This window comes from Lithobates pipiens, unplaced genomic scaffold (assembly GCF_037356315.1).
Source record: "Lithobates pipiens isolate NorthernLeopardFrog02 unplaced genomic scaffold, aLitPip1_a1.2 Scaffold_19, whole genome shotgun sequence".
Taxonomy (NCBI): Eukaryota; Metazoa; Chordata; class Amphibia; order Anura; family Ranidae; genus Lithobates; species Lithobates pipiens.
The window spans coordinates 340267964-340286640 of NW_027507764.1; the positions used below are offsets into that span (position 1 = coordinate 340267964).

At 44.5% G+C, this 18677-nt stretch overlaps 1 protein-coding gene across 1 annotated transcript in view; it reads right to left on the reverse strand.

Moving 5' to 3' along the window:
• Positions 1-18677, reverse strand: part of SLC22A23 (solute carrier family 22 member 23) — a 216463-nt gene that overhangs the window by 167180 nt on the left and 30606 nt on the right. The window lies entirely within an intron of this gene.

Genomic DNA, 18677 nt, shown 5'->3' on the forward strand with positions numbered 1-18677 from the left:
TTACACCTTCCTGTAAAAACTGTAGAATATTAGCCGTATTTATGTCCCGGCCATTCAGCCAGCTATTGAATTTTTTCCAGACTTTTTTGTAAATAGCTCTCGTGACTGGTTTGCGACTCTGTAGTAAGGTCGCAATTACCTCGTCTGACAGGCCCTTACTCCTTAAGATTTCCTCCTCAGTAACCACGCTGACAGCTTCAGTGTGGCGACCTGCGGATGGTAAAGAGGTCCCTGCGACAGGAGGTCCTGTCTGTAGGGAAGTCTTAGAGGCGGACAGTCTGTCAATTGTAGCAACGTTGTGAACCACGGTCTCCTGGGCCAAAAAGGTGCTACTAGAATCAAACAGGTTTTTTCCTTGAGGAATCTTGCTAGGACCCTCGGAATGAGATGAAGAGGGGGAAATGCATACGCCAGACTGAAAGTCCATGGAGTTTGCAAGGCATCTACCGCCAGGGGTTGATCTCCTGGGTTTAGCGAGAAAAAATTGGGAACCTTTGCATTTTTCCTGCTCGCAAAAAGGTCTACCTCTGGTTCTCCCCAGTGAGCTGTTATGAGATTGAATGCCTCTGGGTGTAAGGACCATTCTTGGTTCGAAATCCTCTGTCGACTCAAGAAGTCCGCCTTGTTGTTCAACTCCCCTTTCAGGTGAACTGCAGAAATGGATTCCAGATTGGCTTCTGCCCACTGGAGAATGCGTCTGGCTACCAACATCAAACGAGGACTTCTGGTTCCTCCTTGTTTGTTTATGTATGCTACAGCCGTCGTATTGTCTGAACGGACTTGTAGATGGTGACCCTGTATTGCGGGGTGGAAAGCTAGAACAGCTCTCAGGATTGCTGTTAGTTCTTTCCAATTGGAAGAGAAACATTTCTCCTCCGGGGTCCACTTGTCCTGGACCCAGCTTGAGCCTAGGTGGGCTCCCCAGCCCCAACTGCTCGCATCCGTTGTTAGTGTTGAAGTGATAGGAAGGACCCAATGAACCCCTTTGTTTAGGTTCTCCCTGTCCTTCCACCACCAGAGGGAGCGTTTTACCCTTGAGGGGATCGATACCTCCTCCTCCAGATCTCTGCCTTTTAATTGTTCTAACAGAAAACCCTGAAGTTCTCTTTGATGGAACCTGGCCCATTGTACGGCTGGAATGGCTGCCGTCATAAGACCTAAGACCGACATTACTTCCCTCACCGTACACTTGGGGCTGCATTGAAGAAAAGATATTCTCTGCCACAGATTCAAAATCTTTTCTTCCGGCAGTATAATTTTCTGATCTACAGACTTGATCCAGTACCCCAGATACAGGATCTCCTGTGTTGGGGTTGTCTTGGATTTCTCCTGACTGACAATCCACCCTAATCGACTCAGACTGAGTTGAGTCAATTCTAGGTCCTGAGAAAGACGACTCTCTGAGTGGGCTGTTAGGAGCAGATCGTCTAGGTAGGGGATAATTGAGACTGATTGAAGCCTCAGAGGAACTAAAGCCTCTCCGAGAACCTTGGTAAAGATTCTCGGAGAGGATGATAGACCGAAGGGAAGTGCTCTGCACTGAAAGTGGTAAACCTTTGTGTCTATCTGCACTGCCATCCGAAGGAATTTCTGGCATTCCTCCCTTATTGGAATGTGCAGATAAGCATCCCTTAGGTCCAGGGTTGCCATAAATGTCTCTTTCTGCAGGAGATTCTTTATGGAATAAATGGACTCCATCCGAAATCTCTTGTAACGGATGGAGCGATTCAGTGGACGGAGGTTCATAATTAGTCTGAATCTCCCTGACGGTTTTCTTACCACAAAGATGTGCGAGTAAAAACCGTCCCCTTGTTCCTGAATAGGGACTGGTGTCAATACTTCTTGATCTACCATTTCCCCTATTAGTAAAGGTAAGGCCCTGGCCTTTTCTGAGTGACTTGGAAGCTTTGTCACCAGAAACTTGGAAGGAGGGTTGCTGTGAAATTCCAGCGCATGACCCCTTTTTATTATGTTTAAGACAAACTCGTTCGAGGTTGTCTCTTCCCATTGAGGAAGAAATTTGCTTAATCTTCCTCCCACAGGAACCCTGACGTCACTGGGGTTTGGGATCCTGATTGGGGCGGCTAAACAGTATGCCCCCTTTTCCTTTCCCTTTATGTCCCGACCAATGTTTTTTGGGGGTTGAACTCTTCTCTGATTTAGAGGGTTCCTTAAAGGGACGAAAAATTTTTCTTTGAAAATTTTTCTTTTTTGCAGGAAAGGTTTTCTTTTTGTCCGCCGTCCTTTCTAAGGCGGAGTCTAATTCAGGCCCGAAGACTAAGTCTCCTGTAAAAGGGACGCTGCACAGGCGGGTTTTAGACGCCGTGTCTCCCCCCCAGGTTTTCATCCATACTGACCTCCTTGCTGCCACTGAAAGTGCTGCAGATTTAGCCGTAAATTTAACGGAGTCCGTGGAGGCGTCAGAGATGAAACTGGTGGCCTTAAAAAGCATAGGGAAAGATTTCAAAAGCTCCCCCCTAGGAGTGCCTGCCTTTAAGTGTTCTTGTAGTTGCGATAACCAGAACTCCAGGTTTCTAGCTACACAGGAAGTGGCTAGAGCTGGTTTTAAGCCTGCCATAGAGGCATCCCAGGCCCTCTTTAAGACAATGTCTGTTCTCCTGTCCATGGGATCTTTCAGGTGGCCCATATCCTCAAAGGCCAGATCAGCCTGCTTTGAGATTTTGGACAGAGGGGCGTCTAGTTTTGGATTTTTATTCCAGACCGCCTCTGGGCTCTCATCAAAAGGGAACCTTCTCTTAAGGGATTTAGGAAAGAAAACCTTCTTGTCTGGTTCAGACCACTCCTTAAGGACAAGGTCAGAAAGCACCTTATGTATAGGAAAAACCCTTGCTTTCTTTTTCCCCAGAGCCTCATACATTTGATCATGTCTGGATAACTGAGTTTCTTCCTCCTCAATTTCCAGCGTATCATAGATAGCCCCCATTAGCTCATCTACTTCCTCGAGAGATAATCTATATTTTGAGGCTTTAGATGCTGCTTGATCCTCTTCCTGACCCGAGTCAGTGTCAGAGGATTCGGGGCTAATCAACGTGGGGCTAGGCTCCCTGACCATACGGGGCTCCCCTGAGCTGGGTGTTGTAAGGCATGGTGATGAGATTATAGTTGTTTTACTCGTGGAGGCAGCTGCAGCTGATCCCACGTCAGTGATTAACTCCCGGAGGGACTTAAAGGTCGACGCCATTTCCTCTTTAAAGGAGCCCAAAAACTTTGCTAAAGGGGAATCTGCCTCAGATTTAAGCAAGCTTGCAATGCATTGCTTGCATAGGGCTTTGTTAGAGCCAGAGGACAACCTATTCCCACAATTAGGACACTTTTTGCGGCCTGTCTTGTCTTCCCTTGGCATCTCTTTAGCCTGAAAATAAGAAGACAAAGGATTTCTTAGCGTCAGCACCATGTCCCTCTTAGAATCACCACTAACAAACAACCTCACTGTGAGTAAACCGCCACCGTGGGGTACTACAGGGCCCAGCCTACAAACACCACCACTCCACCAGAGTAATAGCATGCCCAGCAGCCTACCTGGGTTTGGCTGGTGCCTGTCTCCGCCGGAGTATCCTGGGGAATAGCCTCCATGGTCCCCCTCTGACGCTCCGAATCCCGCCGCTAATCCGGTATAGCTGGACGCTGGTCGGGCTTTACAGGCACAGCACTGGCTCTCCCTCTCCTCCTTGTACCCTTAGAGACCCGGAACCGGAAGTCTCGGCACGCAGTGATGACGCGGTTCCGCCGGAAGTGAACGCTCGGCGTCTCCGACCCCCTGCAACGAGGAGGGAAGATGGAAGGTTCCACTCACCACTCCTGGGGGAAACCGGCGTCATTCTGCCCCTGGCGACCTCGGCACTGGAAAGAGGAGGGTAACGGGTCTGCTCCGGTTCAGCTGGACGGTACCCGAGCCAAAGAAAAAAAAAAAGGTATGGACCCAAACTGCAGCCATAAACCAGGACCCGGTCCCTTAGGCTTGCAGGTTCTCAGGCAGCCCCTGAGAGGGGCCTCCAGGTTCCTGGCAACATGTTCCTCCGACGGAGGAAACACAAATGACTGACCAGGGACCTGAGGGACCGCCTTTTGAACTGTGGCAATGTGTTTCCTGTGTCGATGGGAGGAGCTCCATCTCTCAAGGGCTGTCCTGGAAGAACACTTGGGAAATATAATTATATGAACAAATCTGTCCATTTAAAGTGTTTGTTAACGCAAAAAAGAAAAAGAAAATGCAGATCCTGGTCCCTTAACCACCTCAATACAGGCACTTACACCCCCCCCCCCCCCCCCCCCTCCTGCCCAAGCCAATTTTCAGCTGTCTGTGCTGTCGCTGTTTAAATGACAATTGCGCAGTCATGCTACACTGTACCCAAACAGAATTTGTATAATTTTGGTCCCACAAATAGAGCTTTCTTTTGGTGGTATTTGATCACCTCAGCGGTTTTTATTTTTTGCTAAACAAATAAAAAAAGACCGAAAATTGTGAAAAAATAATTTCTTTTGTTTCTGTATTTTGTAAATAAGTATTCTCCTTCACTGATGGGCACTGATAAGGCGGCACCAATGAGCAGGCACTGACAATCACCGACGATGGGCACTGGTAGGCGGCACTGATGGGTGGCACGGATATGCAGCACTGATGGGCATTGATAGGCGGCACTCATGGGTGGGCACTGATAGGTGGCACTGCTGGTCACTGATACGGGGCACTGATGGGAACTGATACGCGCCACTGGCAGTGGTAGGCATTGTGAGTGGGCACTGATTGGCAGCTGCCTTGGCACAGATTTGCATTTCCCTGGTGGTCGGGGGGGCATACCTGGTGGTCCAGTGAGGATGGCCATCCTGGTAGTTCTGGGCAGCATGATGGTGGTCCTGGGTGGGATCTGAGGGGGGGCTGCGCTGATAAACAATCAGCACAGACTCCCCCTGTTAGGAGAGCAGCCGAGCGGCTTTCCTCTACTGGCGTCTGTCAGACGCGAGTGAGTAAAAGCTGATCAACGGCTCTTCCTGTTTATATCGTGAGCAGCCGATCTTGGTAAAGAGCCTCCGTCAGTGTAGATCAGTGTAGCAGTGTGTAGTGTGTCAGACTGGCACACCGCATCACTGATCGCCATGATGTGCACCCCCGTGTGCGGTGGCTGTTATCCTGCTGGACGTCATATGACACCCAGTCAGGATAACTGAACCACTGCCCACCCGTCATTTTGCTATAAGCTGGGAAGGAAGTGGTTAAGGCAGATTACACAGCACAGTGCTTGTGCTGTGTAATCTGCCCCCCTCTAAACTGTAAAAAAAAAAACCTCACTGAATCTGCCACTTCCTGTATCCCCTCTCTGTACTGACCATCAAAATCAGGGCTGCTGAGGTCAGAGTGTGTCGCTCCATCATACGTATCCGTCCTCTCTGTTCTCCTCTCTCCCCCTTACCCCCTCCTTCCTGCCTGTCCTCTCCCTTTCTATGTCTGCCTCCGCCCTGCCCCACCCCCCTGCCGCTATTCTTAAAACAAAAAACTTAAAATTGTCATTGCCAGCCCCTCTATTAATTAGAGGCTGGCATAGCACACTATGCAAGTGGATTTAAAAAACAAGCATTCTAAATACCGAATTTGAGCTGTCTTCAGGCCGGTCACATGACTCGCGGCTGCTTTACAGCGAAGAGACTGGGATTCTACAGAGGCTCCTCCCGCAGAAGACATCCATCGGAGCTGGAAAGCGGCCATGAGTAATGTGACTGGCCTGAAGACCGCCGAAATTCGGTATTTAGAACGCTTGTTTTTTAAAACCACTGTTAGTGTGCTATGCCAGCCTCTAATAGAGGGGCAGGCTTAGTCTTATATATAAAGGTTAACAAACACTTTAATGATCTAAGAGGTCTACTCATTTACAGGGTAGATGCATACCTTCCTATTTTCTGCCTCACGAAAGAGGGATACCCTTTGACACAGAGGTCTATGTATAAGATATTTGGGGTGTTGTTTGTAATAAGATTATCTCTTATGACCATCAGCTTAATCTAGAGGCCATAATGCGGTGTATTTTGTTTAATTGCGGTATTTCAGGAAAATACTGCATTATGGCCACTGGATGGAGCTGACAATCATTGGAAATAATCTTAATATAAACTATACGACAGGCATTAGTGGTGCCCGTGCAAAAGGTTAGGGCAGGGGTGGCCAACCAGACAAAGACCAAGAGCCACATTTTTTACCAAGTTACCGCAAAGAGCCACATCATACGCATGGGCACACATGAACATGACCCCATCCCTTCCTCATACACACATACTTTTGCTCAGCTGGATTTATTGTAAATGTCACACACTGTTTTAACACTACAAAGACCACAGGCCAGTCATTTTCAACAATGAACACTGTGTGCACTCTCACACAGACAAACTCCAAATCCATAACAAGAATAATAGAACAAATTACAAAACATTTTTCCTTTTATTATGCGCATTATATGTGTTATTTAGTGGGACTTCTAGCAATCCTTGTCTTGAACAATCCTGTTCAAATCTGGCTTGTACTCCGTTGTTGTAACTCGAAGCAATTCTTTCACATGGGTGTCGGTCAGAACAGACCGATGCTTCAATTTCACGTGTTTCAGGGTGGAAAACACAGACTCGCAGACATATGTTGACCCAAACATTGACAGTATCTTAAGTGCAGCTCGTTTGACATTGGGGTATATTTTTCCATTGGCACAAGTTTCCAAAGCTCAATGGTCCCTTCCTTTAAAGCAGGTTTCAGTTTGTCCTCTTCACGAAGATCAATCATCTCCATCTCAGCCGCACCCTCATCTATGACTAGCGGGGCTTTCAAACAGTCCGTCTCAGCGTTAAATGGGTCGACAAGGAACGTAATCTATGGCCTTTTCAGTTGTAGATCACGGAAACGGGCCACAAAGCTTTCGTGCAGGTTTTCAACCACTGTTGCATATCTGGCTCTTTGCTTGTTCAGGACGGCGCTGGTGACCTGCCCGCTGGCTTTTAGTAGAGTGGGAAAATGTGTTAAATCTCCCTTTTGAATATGCGCCTTGAACAAATTCAGTTTGTTGACAAATGCAAACACACTTTGCACCAGATCAGGCAGCATTTTTAACTTACCCTTTCAGTTTGTCCAAGTTACACAGCATGTCAACCAAAAAGGCCAGATCCATAACCCAGTCGAGGTCCGAGAGCTGTGGATAGTCCTTGTTCTTCTCTTCCATGAACAGTTTCACAGCATCCAAAAGCTGGAAGAAGCGAGAGAGTACCTGGCCTTTTGACAGCCACCTTACAGTGCAGTGTAGCGGCAGGTCACCTGGAAGCCCTTGGTCCAACTCAGCGATGAGATTCTTTAATTGCCGGTGGTGAAGCGCATGTGTACGGATGTAGTTGACGATTGCCAACACAGGCTTCATGACACTGTCCAAATTCAATGTTTTAGACACAAGTTGCTCGCTGTGTATGATGCAGTGGAAATTCCAAAACTCTGGAAATGTTTGGTCAGCTTTGCACAGCCCCACAAGCCCGTTCACAGATCCAATCATGGCTGGCGCTCCATCTGTGGCTATTGCAGTTAGTTTCGCTATGGGCAGATTTGCTTTCACAAATGCATCCATCATTGTATCTTTCACATCTATGCCACAGGTTCTGTCTTTTAAAGGCATAATATCGAGGAGTTCCTCTTTGATCAAACAATCGTTTGACACAGACTGTACAAATATTGCCAATTGACAGTGCCAAGCGACACTAAAATACTCACAAGCTTGAAGATCAGAGTGCAACTTTGACTGATTAGACGTGTTAATGTCTGATATTCTGTGCTCAACAGTGTGGCGGGACAGTTGGAGGTCTGATACCATTCGTTTTAGTTTGTCGTTTTCAGGAGACAAGATTTCAACAACGTCACAGAGGCATTTTTTAATGAACTCCCCTTCATTGTATGGCTTTTTGGCCCGTGCAATGTTCCAAGCCAGTTGATACGATGCAAGCGTTACAGTCTCTGTGTGCTTTGTACGTTTTTGGAAAAACTTTGCCTGCTTTTCTGTCTGACTTTTCAAAGTAACCAACTTGTGCTTGCGAAGTTTAGTCCCTTTTGGAAATTCCTGGTCGATGTTAGCATGGAGTGAGCTGAAGTGGCGCTGAAGGTTTGAAGCTTTGAAATGCGACAAGGACACCTGACATATAAGGCAGAATGGCTTTCCATTACGTTCAGCAAAAAAATATAAACTCTCCCACTCTGTTAAAAACGCCCTGTGTTCTTCTTCATATTTTTGTTTTGCTGTGCATTTTTCCCTGCCATTTTGAGCACGAAAGGTTTACTCAAATGATTTTGCTTTTACTGAAAAACTGCCCACATGCGCATTTGACGAAAATACTGTAGCGACCCTGCAGTAATGTTGAGTGTTACAGATATAGATGACAGAGCAAGGGGGTGGGGGAGTGAGAGTGAGGGGTGAGCGGAGGTGTGTGTGAGAGCGGATGGCGAACGTCTGGAAAATAGTAAGGAAGAGAAACGAAGATTGTTGAAACGAAGATTTTTTTTTGTTTGTGTTGTTGAAAGTAAGAGCCGCATGCGGCTTGGGAGCCGCGGGTTGGCCACCCCTGGGTTAGGGCATATGCATAGCGATAGTTTTATACACAAGACCCAAAGTATGCAGGCAAGGCACACATTCACATCTTGCCACCATCTGTGTGCGTACTTTCATGAATTATTGTGCAAAATATAAACCCACTGGCTTTATTTTTACAGCCATGTGTCCTTAAGGCTGGGTTCACACCGCTGCGGGGGGAGAACCGGATGTGATTCGCACAGCAAATCACATCCGATCTCCGTAGCACTGCGAGTTCAGCCATACAGATAGTATGGCTGAACTCGCAGCTGTCCCGCAGCAAACTCGCACAGGACCCTTTTTTGGGTCCGCAACGGAATCGGATCGCATGGGGGTTCACACCATGCGATCCGATTCCTGTGCGAGTCAGCAGATCGCACTGCGATATGCCGACGGATCTGGGGGTGTCATTAACATAACATTGACACCCCCAGCCGTCCGCATAGGGCAGTGTGAACTGCCGGCGGGAGGTGAGCGATGCGGGAAAACGCCGCGGATTCGCGGCGTTCCCGCTTTGCAATAGTGTGAACCTAGCCTCAAGCGGAATTCCACCCATAAATGGTCAAATTCAGGTATCTGCTCCTACTTCCAGGGAAAGATCACCGCACATTGTGCGGAAAATTACGTAATGTCCGTCCCCTCCTCCTTCTGATAGCAGGGACCATTTAGAAAGAGCATGCGCAGTAGGAAACAGGCTGTGAAACCGTATGGCGTCACATCCTGTTTCCATAGTAATGATGCTGGTGTTCTGCCATATATCGTCCATCCATCGGATAGTGTCCGCCCCATACTGTGCAGGCGCAGCACTTGCGCAGTACGTAGCAGAAGGAGATTCGGAAAATCTCTGAAGATGAACGGCGCCTGCGCCGTGAGTCGAGGTGCTAGCCCCACCATCCAAGTGGACATAGGGCTGCAAATATTAGAGGGCCGCTTGCCACGCTTTGGGCACGGCCTCACTGCGCTCGGCTTTTTATTCTAACTTTATGTCCACTTGGATGGTGGGGCTAGAACCTGGACTCACGGCGCAGGCGCCGTTCATCTTTGGATATTTTCGTAATCTGTGTGTCCTGTGTACTGCGCATGCGCATAGTGTCCCCGATGGGGGACACTATGTGATAGGACACAGGCACCTGGAGCCGATGGATGGGCCGGCTTCAGGTGCTCCCAGGACAGGCAAGTGTCCTTATATTAAAAGTCAGCAGCTGCAGAATTTTTTTTACCCAGGCGGAACTCCACTTTAACAGCAGAATTTGAAAATATTATAGGCAATCATTTAGAGTGGGTTAAAGTTCTGTGCAATTAATACCTTTGATATGGAAATATGACAGTTTAAAAAAAAATAGCCAAAAAAAAGGAAAATTTGAGTGTAAAGAGGAACAGAGGGATTTGTTTCCAAAAGAGGGATTGTGTGTGTCATATATAAGATAATTAGGATATATGGTGCTTCACTGTGGTTAGAAACAGGCGCCTTTTTAAATGCCTGAACAAAGTGCCAACTTCTTTATTTGTCTGTAAAACTTGGCTCAATGATATCTCCCATCTCAGTTGCTTTCTGTTAAATCTTTGAGTAGTGCCCTAAGCAAACAATGAAATAAAACAGTTTCTTTCAAACACCAGCCAAAGCATCAGGTGATAGAAGCCAGTCTTCCAGGTCCATTGCTCCACTGTTTGTCTGACCTTCATCTGCTCAGCCTGGTCTGTCTCTCTGAAACTTTTTGTTGTCTGTCTCAACTTCAAGCCTTCCAATTCAAGTTGATCAGCGATCTTTCAATAGACCAGAGTACTGACATTTATTCCAGCACTCAAAATATAATAATAAGTGCACATCCCCACAAAACAAAATTACCAATACAATAATCAATCAATTATCAATCAATTATCAATAACAATGCATATGACATAAATGTGTAATATAATAAAAGTCCAATAATGAAAAAATGTCAACAATGAGTTGGTACTAGACGCCAAGTGTTCCTTTAAATTACATTCACCCTCCACTGATAAATTGACTTACATAGTTAGTAAGGTTGACTAAAGAGACCAGTCTATCCAGTTCAACCTGAGTGAATCTAGAATCAAATGGATAAACACCTGGTGCTCACCACCACAGATAGCAATGGCCTCTTACCAAAAGGAGTGGACCCCTTTATCAGCGATCATACCAGACAGCCAACAGTATTCAGCGCAAACTCCCACTACTAGGAATCAGCGACTCCAGAGATCAGAAAGCCAGGCCGGTACATCATGGTTTACGAAAAGGAACAAAGACCACACATAGTGTGAAACCGCTAAAAACTCTTTATTAAAAATGTGACAGGTACTTATAGAGGTAATTCACAGACACCACATAAACCCACCATCTACTCGGCGGTGTGATGATGTCACCAATTAGGCACAAGTCCTCGTGTTTGTATTGGACAGCTTGTCACGCTCAAGATGTAAAAAACTCAGGAATCTACAACAGAATACAATGATATTATGCATCTTGGGCCTGAGGAGCTGAGATTTTGCATCTTGAGGGCGACAAACAAACACGTGGACTTGTGCCTAACCAGTGACCTGCTGTCACAGGAGGGCTAGTGCATATTACATATTGCATTTTACACCTGAAATACAGATGTAATATATACAGTAGCACAAAAGTGAGTACACCCCCCACATTTTTGTAAATATTTTAATATATCTTTTCATGTGTTATCGTACAGCTTGTATAACAACATAAATTCCTGTCTCCTCAAAATAACTCAACACACAGCCATTAAAGTCTAAACCGTTGGCAACAAAAGTGAGTACACGCCTAAGTGAAAATGTCCACATTTTCCCTCCCTGCTGTCATGTGACTCGTTAGTGTTACAAGGTCTCAGGTGTGAATGGGGAGCAGATGTGTTAAATTTGGTGTTATTGCTCTCACTCTCTCATACTGGTCAGTGGAAGTTCATGGCAAAGAACTCTGAGGATCTGAAAAAAATTATTTTTGCTCTACATAAAGATGGCCTTGGGCTAGGCTATAAGAAGAATGCAAAGACTCTAAAACTGAGCTGCAGCACAGTGGCCAAGACCCTATAGAGGTTTAACAGAACAGGTTCCACTCAGAACAGGCATTGACATGGTCGGCCAAAGAAGTTGAGTGCACGTGCTTAGCATCATATCCAGAGGCTGTCTTTGGGAAATAGACGTATGAGTGCTGCCAGAATTGCTGCAGAGGTTGAAGGGGTGGAGGGTCAGCCTGCCAGTGCTCAGACCATACGCTGCACACTGCATCAAATTGGTCTGCATGGCTGTCGTCTCAGAAGGAAGCCTCTTCTAAAGATGATGCAAAAAGCCTGCAAACAGTTTGCCGAAGACAAGCAGACCAAGAAGATGGATTACTGGAACCATGTCCTGTGATCTGATGAGATCAAGATAAACTTATTTGGTTCAGATGATGTCAAGCGTGTGTGGCGACAACCAGGTGAGGAGTACAAAGACAAGTGTGTCTTCCCTACATTTAAGCATGATGGTGGGGGGTGTCATGGTCTGGGGCTGCCGGCACTGAGGAGCTACAGTTCCTTGAGGGAAACATGAATGCCAACATGTACTGGACATACTGAAGCAGTGCATGATCCCTTCCCTTTGGAGACTGGACCGCAGGGCAGTATTCCAACACGATAAGGAGCCCAAACACACCTCCAAGACGACTACTGCCTTGCTAAAGAAGCTACGGGTAAAGGTGATGGACTGGCCAAGCATGTCTTCAGACCTAAACCCTATTGGGCATCTGCGGGGCATCCAGCATTCTCAAAAGGAAGCTGGAGGAGCACAAGGTCTCTAACATCCACCATCTCTGTAAAGTCATCATGGAGGAGTGGAAGAGGACTCCAGTGGCAACCTGTGAAGCTCTGGTGAACTCCATGCCCAAGAGGGTTAAGGTAGTGCTGGAAAATAATGGTGGCCACACAAAATATTGACACTTTAGGCCCAATTTGGAAATTTTTAATTAGGGGTGTAATTACTTTTGTTACCAGCGGTTTAGACATTAATGGCTGTATGTTGAGTTATTTTGAGGGGACAGGAAATTTACACTGTTATACAAGCTGTAAACTCACTACTTTAGATTGTAGCAAAGTGTAATTTCTTCAGTGTTGTCACATGAAAAGATATAATAAAATATCACAAAAAATGTGAGGGGTTTATTCACTTTTGTGAGATACACACACGCGCACACACACACACTATATACATTTTTCTTTACTAAACTTGCTTGAGAAACTCATATTAAAAACAGTCAATAAACTGACATTTTTTTCTGCAAAATGCAAGTAATTCATATAAGAAATGAAAATAAAGTCTATACATAATACTGTTAAACTATTAAAAAGCATAACTAATGATTGATATGAGCAAAGCAGTACTGTTCCTTGTTAAATCCTGAAGAGAAATGACCTTCGTGCTAGAATGCCTCCAATAAACAAATGGGCCTTTGGGCCTTTATAGATTAGGAAGTGCACTCAGCACAATTCTAGTGGCTTAAAATGGGCTTATTTAATAAGGTAGTGTCAAGTGTAGTAACTATCCAGATTCTAGTTTACCATAGTTATATGGTTTCCACATCATCATTGCAACAACTTTACAATTACATATATGTAGACAATCTCACCATATCCAAAAACATACACCTCCCAGACTGCTCAGGTTCAGGATATTAATTTGGTCTCCCTGCTCTGCAAGTGTCCCTTTTCAAGTGGTGCGTGTGTCAAGGGACATTCAGACAATAATGGCCATACCTGGTTAATATACAAAAGAAGTTGGCCATTATTCTCCATGGATGACTTTTTGCATATGTCAGGACTGCAGGGTGCCGTGAAGGGGCCTTGCAACTTATGCATGCGTTTACAAATGTGTGCCAACTTAAACCCTGTTTTTAACGCATACTGTTGAACAGGTTAATTTGATTGGTAAGCAGACTGGTTGGCGAGTTGAGCTGGAAATTCTCTCTGGTTTTGTCTTTCATGCGTTGCCCTTCCATGTGCTCCTTGCTGTGAAGTCATATAAAGGAAGACAGTTCTGGCACTCCAATTGGTTTCCTAAATAATGAGGTATAGTAATAGCTGTTACAGCAAGTTCTTTTAGATAAATGCTGATAAACAGGAGGCAGCCATCCTCAAAGGGTGTCCGGTACCTCTGTGAACAAGTGAAAAAGCAAGGGGGTGGGGGGGGGGGGGGGGAGGTCGCCAATTGAATGAATCAAACTAGTTTAAATATCAGTCCATACGATGAAGATGCCCATCAGAGATTAAAACGCCCTGGGGTACTCAGATGCCGCTCCAGGGGCATCGATCCCTCGGCCATGGGAATGTTGATATTCAGTCACAGGCTTCACAACACCATAAAGAAGCAATACTAAATCCTCAATCAACCTAAACAATTTTAATCCTTATACTGCTAGGGTTTGTAAACAGATAGGAAAGTATATAATATTTACTTGTTTTGCCACTTTTTTAAATTTTTCTTTACATTTCTTTAGTTGCTTCCCAACGTAAGTCAAAATGAGGTCATACTGTAAATCCCAAGAGTCTTCATGGGCATTTTTTCTTTTATCTGGAGGAGGGAAGGAGTAGCTTTTTCATATAAAACATACCCTCCTGCTTGCATGCTTGACCTAAGGGCAAATGTTCCCAGCTGCCCATGATTTCGAGAGACTGTCTCTTGCCCTCTTTCCTCCTCATTTTGGTCTGATCAATATAGTTGTATAACAAAAATAACTTTTTATCTTTAATAAAAGGGTTTCCCAGTGCTAAAAAGTGTTAAAAGTTCTAAATTGCTGCATTTTTAAATTTCAAAAGCCAGTATAAAAAGGAATAGTGGTGGTATAAAAAAAGCACATTTGTGGGTTTAACTAATTTTTGTGTAATTCTCATAAGTTTCATTTACGGCATCGTGCCAGAAATGTAACACCCCCATTGGTTGTGCTCTCAACCGTACTGTCAAACCATTCAATGGCTGGTATCATTACTGATCACGTGCGCAGCATCATGGCAGTTGTAGATTAAACAGAGGCAAAGATCAGCTTCCTTGGCTAAAAAACGATAGGGGGGTATACTTACACTTTAAGTTGGCGTTACAAGGGCGTGTCCTATGTCTACATACTTTGAGAATAGGTGTCCCTTGTTCTCAAAAAGTTGAGAGGTATGGATGGATTCCAGGAAGTAAATGCTACACAAATAATCTGTTGTACTCAAGATGGCTGTGGCTAGAAATGTTTTATTAAGTGTTAATATTATAAAATAATTAAACAATGTTTTCAGTTTATAGTACTCAGATACAGGTTTCGAACCACTTTAAAACATCACTGTAATACAGTCTGTTAAATATCTAGTCTGTAGTTTAAGTTTAGTCAGTTTATTGTATATATTCTTATGCTTTAAAAAAGTGGCCTTTGCATTGTTCTCTGCATTTGGATCCACATATTTGTGCAAACAGATATTTTCAAAACTGAAGACCATGTTAAAGGCTAATGCCCCATACACACGGTCTGTTTTTCTGATGGAAAATGTTTGAAGGGAGCTTTTTGTCAGAAATTCCAACCATGTGTAAGGTCCATCAGACATTTTCCATCGGAATTTCTGTCGCACAAAATTTGAGATCTGGATCTCAAATTTTCCGACAACAAAATCCGTTGTCGGAAATTCCGATCGTGTGTACACAATTCCGACGCACAAAGTTCCACACATGCTTGGAATCAAGCAGAAGAGCCACGCTGGCTATTGAACTTCATTTTTCTTGGCTCGTTGTACGTGTTGTATGTCACCACGTTCTTGACGTTCAACATTTCCGACCAACTTTGTGTGACCATGTGTATGCAAGACAAGTTTGAGCCAACATCCGTTGGAAAAAATCCATGGATTTTGTTGTCGGAATGTCCGATCAATGTCCGATTGTGTTTACGCAGCATAACTTCACCTTTAGCTACATGTTATACCCATATTTAGGGTGTAATGCATAACAAAGCAACCCCCCCAACCCAAAGTGCCCCACCCTATGGAATTTGGGGGTTCATCGCCCATCACTGCAGCTGTAAAATTTGAAATCAGTGCAGTTATGTAGGGCTGCACCTATACTGCAGCATCATTTAATCACAGAGAAGTGTGAATGATACAAGTCTTGTCTGCCACCGTGGTAGTTCTCAATGGAACACGAGTGTGGTAATCTGTGTACTCATACTACATTGACACTCCCTCCAGCTCTCCAACTGAAAGCCTGTCACAGATGTACACAGATGTCTATTAAAATCGCCCCCGAAGTCGCCAAAAGTAGTGCAGGAACTACTTTTGGAAATCGGTGCGATGCCACACCGGTTGGGACAGTGCCTTTGCTGGCAATAGGCTGCGGTTTGGCATGCGATTTGACATGTCAAATCGCACCGATGTGAACGGGGGCTCAAGTCCATTTTCAAGCAAATTTAGTACAGATGATTGAGAAGCTTGTTTGCTGCTGAAATTAACATTCTACGAGTCATACATTACACACCTAAGCCGTGAAAGACAGACAAGGGGATCACACTGGAACTGTAAGTCCCGTTTACTGTTCAGTGCATGATAACAATAAATATGTACCACTATGAGGACAAACATTGTTACCTATAAGGCTACAGTGCACTCTTGTTTACTAGTACACCACTTGTCTAATGCTTGTAAATTTACACTATGTGTGTAAAGGCTGGTGACCCCCGACCTAGAAGATAACAGAGAGTGTGCAAGTATCTGTGGCGGCCCGAACATGCTGATGTCATTTTACAGTGCATTCGTTGGGTGCAGAAAACAAGGCTACAGTAAATCAATTGACAAAATAAAGTAACAAGTCTAGTCAAAGTATATGTAAACCCAATCAGTAAAATCTCATAACAGGTTTACCATGTAAATGTAATTTTAAAATGAATTATTTTTATTTTAAACTTTTTTTTTTTTTCAAGGATTACACTTTTGTTCAAATATCACCTGGTAATCTTGCAGTGAAGGTTTTTGTTTGGGAACTTCCTTGTTGGGCTTTTTCAGACAGGCGGTGTAGGGGGTAGTAAAAACAGACAACTTAGCCCCCCCAGTCACCCACCCAAATTGTAACAACAGCCTCATGTTAAACTGCATGCAAGCTGAACACCCGGCAATTTGAAAAGTAAAAAAAAAAAAAAAAGAAGAAGAAGAGGGCAGCAAGCAGAACCACAAGTCTGAAGGAAGCCTTAGGCTGGCCATACACAGATCGAATCTCAGCTGGTTTAGCAGGAACCAGCCAAGATTTGAACTGTTAATGGCTAACTGTACCAAGCTGATCGATCAACTTGGGTAAAACCAGCCTGCCGGATTCTCTTGTGATTATCGCTGTTAATTGCAGTCTTTTTGCTTACCCTGCCCACCCCCGCTCTCCCACGAGAAGACAATTGTCGATTCCCTTGTCAACAGTGCCTGTCTTGATGGGGGAATTTTGATGAGGGGAATTTGCAAATTTCTTTCCTGCAACCCATGGTTGCAGAAAAGAAATTTGCACTGTGTATGGCCTGCCTTAACAAAGCATTATCACAGTCTCCCAGCTGTGCTCCTGCATTATCAACCCATTACATAGGCTTCTGATGGAGACTACATAGGACTATTTAAAACAAACATTTCTCAGGAATGGCCTCCTGTTGAAAAATGCAATGCAGTCATTGCTGGAATGCATGCATATAGCCAGAATATGGCTGTAAAGAGGCTGCAGAAAATCCTTTATCTTGTGTATTATGCTAAGAAAGAAATCTGATTGAAATGAACTCATCCTACTGTGTCATCCTGGGAAGCCATGGTTATTGCGGCCTTACCTCTGTATAAGTTAACCTACATAAATCAGGGCTGCCCATGGAATTTTGAGAAGGTTTGACCCCCCCTGGACGTCACAGTAGGGGGGGTTGTGTGATGATACAAGCGTTCAACGGGCTCCTCGGGTGGAGTATTGTGCTTGCACCCCCCCCTCACTATTAATCCTTCCTTTATTCTTGCCCCCCCCCCCCCACACTGCCCTTCTGGGTCAGTTTGGGACAATTTGGACTAACTATTGCTGCCCAAAGTGACTTCCTGAGACCTGTAATACATTGGTGTGCTGATGCTGCTTTGTCTTGTTGCACTCTATACACTACGTACACAATAACTTCTTGGATGTGTATTTCAATGTCAAGTCGTTTTCTGTTATATACAGTATATGTATGCATTTATAACTTCAATAAAGCAATCCTGTCTAAAAAAAAAAAAAAAATAATAATCATGTTACGCAAACACTTCATCCAAAAGTAAGAGACATGTTCTGATGTTCGTTACATTTCTATTGACCCTTTAAATCATGTACGGACTCGGAAACTATCTAAATATCTTACAAATCCATGCCCGAAGCATGAAATAGACTGTTCAGCTGCAGACAGCAAAAACTTAAGATATGATTTTTTTGGTCAGTTGCTCCTGCTTTGTCCTTTCTGTTGCACTTTTTAATCAGCGCAAGGGCTTCCACTGCGAGCCTTACCTGAAACTTCAGCAGGCAGACAAAGTCATAGCCTTTTCATACATAGTGCGGTGACTGGCATTTTACCTAGCTGAAAGAATATCAAGGCACACAGAAAACAATTGTTTTCTATGTGCCCCACTCGCCCTTCAATGCAGCTTGGAGGTGCAGGGCAGTGAGCTGTAAAAAAAAGCAAACATGCTGTTACCACAACTCGTGCTTTCGTCATCAATAGGCTCTATAACAATCATTGATGTATCAAAAAATAAATTTAAAAAATGGACAATATATATCAAAGTATCACATATATGTGCACTAGCCCCATTTAAAACAATAGGTAACCTGCTGACATGCGTTAAAATGCGTTAGTGAGAACAGGTCTTTAAGTATCTAGAATCTTGCTAACACAGCACCGATGAAAACTGAAAACAGCAAGGACTGTCTCTGCAAAGGGTCTAAAAAAGGAAAAGCTATCCGAGAAGTGACATGACTGATCATTGTTATTATCTGTGCCCTAAATGACAAAAGCAGATTTTGGAGGGGGGAAAAAAAGCCATATTCAATCAAAGGTTACAAAGCAGA